Source organism: Globicephala melas, chromosome X (assembly GCF_963455315.2).
Source record: "Globicephala melas chromosome X, mGloMel1.2, whole genome shotgun sequence".
Taxonomy (NCBI): Eukaryota; Metazoa; Chordata; class Mammalia; order Artiodactyla; family Delphinidae; genus Globicephala; species Globicephala melas.
The window spans coordinates 31,296,502-31,303,535 of NC_083335.1; positions in this window are offsets into that span (position 1 = coordinate 31,296,502).

The window sequence follows — 7,034 nt, forward strand, 5'->3', positions numbered from 1 at the left end:
ATCTGATCAAGGACCTAAAAGGGGTTAACATCACATTTCAAGCCATCAATCAAAAACCAAGATATATGGCCTTTTTAAAAGCCTTTGTTAAGGCCTATTCCCTCCTAAACTGTTGAGAAGTACAAATGAAACTCCTTTCATAAATGTTAACAGAACCCCCCCCCCCCACTGCAGTTGGCACCAGCACTGAGCCTGGTATTTGACTTCTTCCTGTTGTAAGTCACAAGTAGACACTATCAGCTTCTAAACATACATTAGGAAACACTGAGAGTTACTCCCAGTATTGCTATCACATACAAAGGAATTCTGGTAATTTTAAAACATATTGAACTTCTTTTGAATTTTTGTATTAATGAATAGCATGAAGTAATTGCAGATCGATGATTTTGAAAACTATGTAAAGGTTTTGAAGGTTCTGGTCAGCTAGAACATAAGTTAAGACTGACTGGAAACAGTTTGGTTGGCAGCATTTCATTGTGGTTGCCAACTTATACTGAGTGATTATGGAGACAAAACAAAAAACACACACACATACACACAAATAGACCACAGACAAGACATTTCATCAGAAACAGTGTCAACCATGTTATCCTTACTAGTCCAGAAACTTTTTTTTTTTAAGGAATTTTGCCTTTTTTAAAAAAAATTAGTTATTTACTTATGGCTCTATTGGGTCTTCGTTTCTGTGCGAGGGCTTTCTCTAGTTGTGGCAAGCAGGGGCCACTCTTCATCGCAGTGCGCCGACCTCTCACTATCGCTGCCTCTCTTGTTGCGGAGCACTGGCTCCAGACGCACAGGCTCGGTAATTGTGGCTCATGGGGCTAGTTGCTCCGCGGCATGTGGGATCGTCCCAGACCAGGGCTCGAACCCACGTCCCCTGCATTAGCAGGCAGATCCTCAACCACTGCGCCACCAGGGAAGCCCCAGAAACTTTTTTAAACAGGTGGAGGAGAGACCTTCAAGATGGCGGAGGAATAAGACGTGGTGATCACCTTCCTCCCGACAAATAACATCAGAAATACATCTACATGTGGATCAACTCCTACAGAACACCTACTGAACGCTGGCAGAAGCCCTCAGACCTCTCAAAAGGCAAGAAACTCCCACGTACCTGGGTAGGGCAAAACAATAAAGAAAAAACAGAGGCAAAAGAATAGGGACAGGATCTGCATCTCTGGGAGGGAGCTGTGGAGGAGGAAAAGTTTCAACACACTAGGAAGCCCCTTCACTGGTGGAGACGGGGGATGGCAAGGGTGAAGCTTCAGAGCCACGGAGGAAAGTGCAGCAACAAGCGTGCAGAGGGCAAAGCAGAGAAATTCCCACACAGAGGATCATTGCTGACCAGCACTCACCAGCCCGAGAGGCTTGTCTGCTCACCTGCCAGGGAGGGCGGGGGCTGGGAACTGAGGCTCGGGCTTCGGGGGTCAGACCCCAGGGAGAGGACTGAGGTTGGTTGCGTGAACACAGCCTGAAGGGGGCTAGTGTGCCACAGCTAGCCTGGAGGGAGTCCGGGATAAAGTCTGGAACTGCCTAAGAGGCAAGAGACCATTATTTCGGGGTGCATAATGAGAGGGGATTCAGAGCACCACCTAAATGAGCTCCAGAGACAGGCGCGAGCCATGGCTATCAGCGTGGGCACCAGAGACGGGCATGAAAAGCTAAGGCTGCTGCTGCAGCCACCAAGAAGCCTGTGTGCAAGCACAGGTCACTATCCACACCCCTCTTCCGGGGAGCCAGTGCAGCCTGCCACTGCCAGGGTCCTGTGATCCAGGGACAACTTCCCCAGGAGAACACACACAGGGCACCTCAAGCTGTTGCAATGTCACACTGGCCTCTGCCACTGCAGGCTCACCCTGCATTCTGTACCCCTCCCTCTCCCTGGCCTGAGTGAGCCAGAGCCCCCTAATAAGCTGCTACTTTAACCCAGTCCTGTCTGAGTGAAGAAGAGATGCCCTCAGGCGACCTACATGCAGAGGCGGGGCCAAATCCAAAGCTGAACCCCAGGAGCTGTGTGAACAAAGAAGAGAAAGGGAAATATCTCCCAGCAGCCTCAGAAGCAGCAGATTAAACCTCCACAATCAACTTGTACCCTGCATCTGTGGAATACCTGAAGAGACAACGAATCATCCCAAATTGAGGAGGTGGACTTTGGGAGCAACTGTAGACTTGAAGTTTGCATTCTGCATCTAATTTGTGTCTGGTCTTATGTTTATCTTAGTTTAGTATTTAGAGTTTATTATCATTGGTACATTTGTTTATTGATTTGGTTGCTCTCTTCCTTTCTTTATATATATATATATATATTTTCCTTTTTCTCCTTTATTATATATATATATATATTTTTTTCCTTTTTCTCTTTTTGTGACTGTGTATGTGTATGCTACTTTGTGTGATTTTGTCTGTATAGCTTTGCTTTTACTACTTGTCCTAGGGTTCTGTCTATCCGTTTTTTGTTTGTATTTTTTAGTATAGTTTTAGCATTTGTTATCATTGGTGGATTTGTTTTTTTGTTGTGGTTGCTCTCTTCTTTCCTTCTTTCTTTTCTTTTGTTTTTTTAAATTACTTTAAAATTTTTTATTTAATAATTTTTAAAACTTTTATATTTTAATAACTTTATTTTATTTATTTATTTCTGTCTTTTTTTTCCGTTTTCTTCTGAGCTGTGTGGGTGACAGGGTCTTGGTGCTCTGGCCAGGTGTCAGGCCTGTGCCTCTGAGGTGGGAGAGCTGAGTTCAGGACACTGGTCCACCAGAGACCACCTGGCTCCACACAATATCAAATGGCGAAAGCTCTCCCAGAGATCTCCATCTCAACGCTAAGACTCAGCTCCACTCTAAAACCAGTAAACTACAGTGCTGGACACCCTATGCCAAACAACTAGCAAAACAGGGACACAAACCCACCCATTAGCAGAGAGACTGCCCAAAATAATAATAAGGCCACAGGCACCCCAAAACACACCACCAGACACGATCCTGCCAACCAGAAAGACAAGATCCAGCCTTATCCACTAGAACACAGCCACAATTACCCTCCACCAGGAAGCCTACACAACCTACTGAACCAACCTCACTCATTGGGGGCAGACACCAAAAACAACAGGAAATACAGACCTACAGCCTGTGAAAAGGAGACCCCAAACCCAGTAGGTTAAGCAAAATGAGAAGACAGAGAAACACACAGCAGATGAAGGAGCAAGGTAAAACCCCACCAGACCAAACACATGAAGAGGAAATAGGCAGTCTACCTGAAAAAGAATTCAAAGTAATGATAGTAAAGATGATCCAAAATCGTGGAAATAGAATGCAGAAAATACAAGAAACATTTTACAAGGATCTAGAAGAACTAAAGAGCAAACAAACACTGATGAACAACACAATAAATGCAATTAAAAATTCTCTAGAAGGAATCAATAGCAGAATAACTGAGGCAGAAGAACGATTAAATGACCTAGAAGATAAAATAGTGGAAAAAACTACAGAGCAGAATAAAGAAAAAAGAATGAAAAGAACTGAGGACAGTTTTGGAGACATCTGGGAAAACATTAAATGCACAACATTCGAATTATAGGGGTCTCAGAAGAAGAAGAGAAAAGTAAAGGGACTGAGAAAATTTTTGAAGAGATTATAGTTGAAAACTTCCTTAATATGGGAAAGGAAATACTCAAGTCCGGGAAGGCCAGAGAGCCCCATACTGGATAAATCCAAGGAGAAACACGCCAAGCACATATTACTCGAACTATCAAAAATTAAATACAAAGAAAAAATAAAAGCAGCAAGGGAAAAACAACAAATAACGTACAAGGGAATCCCCATAAGGTTAGCAGCTGATCTTTCAGCAGAAACTCTGCAAGCCAGAAGGGAGTGGCAGGACATATTTAAAGTGATGAAAGGGAAAAACCTACAACCAAGTTTGCTCTACCCAGCAAGGATCTCATTCAGATTCGATGGAGAAATTAAAACCTTTACAGACAAACAAAAGCTAAGAGAATTTAGCACCACCAAACCAGCTTTATATTTACAACAACTTCTAAAGGAACTTCTCTAGGCAGGAAACACAACAGGAGGAAAAGACCTACAATAACAAAACCAAAACAATTAAGAAAATGGTAATAGGAACATACGTATTGATAACTACCTTAAATGTAAATGGATTAAATGCTCCAACCAAAAGACATAGACAGGCTGAATGGATACAAAAAGAAGCCCATAACATATGCTGTCTACAAGAGACCCACTTCAGACCTAGGGACACATGCAGACTGAAAGTAAGGTGGTGGGAAAAGGTACTCCATGCAAATGGAAATCAAAAGAAAGCTAGAGCAGCAATTCTCATATCAGACAAAGTAGACTTTAAAATAAAGACTATTACAAAAGACAAAGAAGGACACTACATAATGATCAAGGAATGAATCCAAGAAGAAGATATAACAATTGTAACTACTTGTGCACCCAACATCGGAGCACTTCAATACATAAGTCAAATGCTAACAGCCATAAAAGGGGAAATTGACAGTAACACAATAATAGTAAGGGACTTTAACACCCCACTTTCACCAATGGACAGATCATCGAAAATGAAAATAAATAAGGAACCACAAGCTTTAAATGATACACTAAACAAGATGGACTTTATTGATATTTATAAGACATTCTATCCAAAAACCACAGAATACACTTTCTTCTCAAGTGCTCATGGAACATTATCCGGGATAGATCATATCTTGGGTGACAAATCAAACCTTGGTAAATTTAAGAAAATTGAAATCATATCAAGTATCTTTTCTGACCACAATGCTATGAGACTAGATATCAATTACAGGAAAAAATATGTAAAAAATACAAACACATGGAGGCTAAACAATACAGTACTAAATAACCAAGAGATCACTGAAGAAATCAAAGGCGAAATCAAAAAATACCTAGAAACAAGTGACAATGAAAACACAAAGACCCAAAACCTATGGGATGCAGCAAAAGCAGTTCTCAGAGGGAAGTTTATAGTAATACAATCCTACCTCAAGAAACAAGAAACATCTCAAATAAACAACCTAACCTTATACCCAAAGCAATTAGAGAAAGAAGAACAAAAAAACCCAAAGTTAGCAGAAGGAAAGAAATCATAAAGATCATATCAGAAATAAGTGAAAAAGAAATGAGGGAAATAAGAGCAAACATCAATAAAACTAAAAGCTGGTTCCTTGAGAAGGCAAAAATAATTGATAAACCATTATCCAGACTCATCAAGAAAAAAAGGGAGAAGACTCAAATCAATAGAATTAGAAATGAAAAAGGAGAAGTAACAACTGACACTGTAGAAATACAAAGGATCATGAGAGATTACTACAAGCAACTCTATGCCAATAAAATGGACAACCTGGAAGAAATGGCAAATTTTTAGAAAAGCACAACCTTCCGAGAATGAACCAGGAAGAAATAGAAATTATAAACAGACCACTCACAAACACTGAAATTGAGACTGTGATTAAAAAATCTCCCAACAAACAAAAGCCCAAGACCAGATTGCTTCACAGGCGAATTCTATCAAACATTTGGAGAAGAGCTAACACCTGTCCTTCTCAAAACCTTCCAAAATATAGCAGAGGGAGGAACACTCCCAAACTCATTCTACAAGGCCACCATCACCCTGATACGAAAACCAAAGATGTCACAAAGAAAGAAAACTACAGGCCAATAACACTGATGAACATAGATGCATAATTCATCAACAGAATACTAGCAAACAGAATCCAACAGCACGTTAAAAGGATCATATTCCATGATCAAGTGGGGTTTATCCCAGGAATGCAAGGATTCTTCAATGTATGCAAATCAATCAATGTGATAAACCATGTTAACAAATTGAAGGAGAAAATCCATATGACTATCTTAAAAGGTGCAGAAAAAGCTTTCGACAGAATTCAACACCGATTTATGATAAAAACCCTCCAGAAAGTGGGCATAGAAGGAACTTACCTCAACATAATTAAGGCCATATATGAAAAACCCACAGACAACAACGTTCTCAATGGTGAAAAACTGAAACCATTTCTTCTAAGATCAGGAGCAAGACAAGGTTGTCCACTCTCACCACTATTATTCAACATAATTTTGGACGTTTTAGACACAGCAATCAAAGAAAAAAGAAATAAAAGGAATGAAAATCAGAAAAGAAGAAGTAAAGCTGTCACTGTTTACAGATGACATGATATTATACATAGAGAATTGTAAAGACACTACCAGAAAACTTCTAGATCTAATCAATGAATTTGGTAAAGTAGCAAGATACAAAATTAGTGCACAGAAATCTCTTGCATTCCTATACATTAATGATGAAAAATCTGAAAGAGAATTTAAGGAAACACTCCCATTTACCACTGCAACAAAAAGAATAAAATACTGAAGAATAAACCTACCTAAGGGGACAAAAGACCCATATGGAGAAAAGTAAAGACACTGATAAAAGAAATCAAAGATAATACCAACAGATGGAGAGATATATCATGTTCTTGGATTGGAATAATCAACGTTGTGAAAATGACTATCCAACTCAAAGCAATCTACAAATTCAATGCAATCCTTATCAAACTACCAATGGCATTTTTCACAGGACTAGAACAAAACATTTTGCAACTTTTGTTGTAACAATAGAGACCCCAAAAAGCCAAAGCAATCTTCAGAAAGAAAAACGGAGCTGGAGGAATCAGGCTCCCTGACTTCAGACTATACTACAAAGCTACAGTAATCAAGACAGTATGGTACTTGCACAGAAACAGAAATATAGATCAATGGAACGGATGGAAACCCCAGAGATAAATCCACACACATATGGTCACCTTATCTTTGATAAAGGAGGCAAGAATATACAATGGAGAAAAGATAGCCTCTTCAATTAGTGGTGCTGGGAAAACTGGTGAGCTACCTGTAAAAGAATGAAATTAGAACACTTCCTAACACCATACACAAAAATAAACTCAAAATGGATTAAAGCCCAAAATGTAAGGCCAGATACTATAAAACTCTTTGAGGAAAACC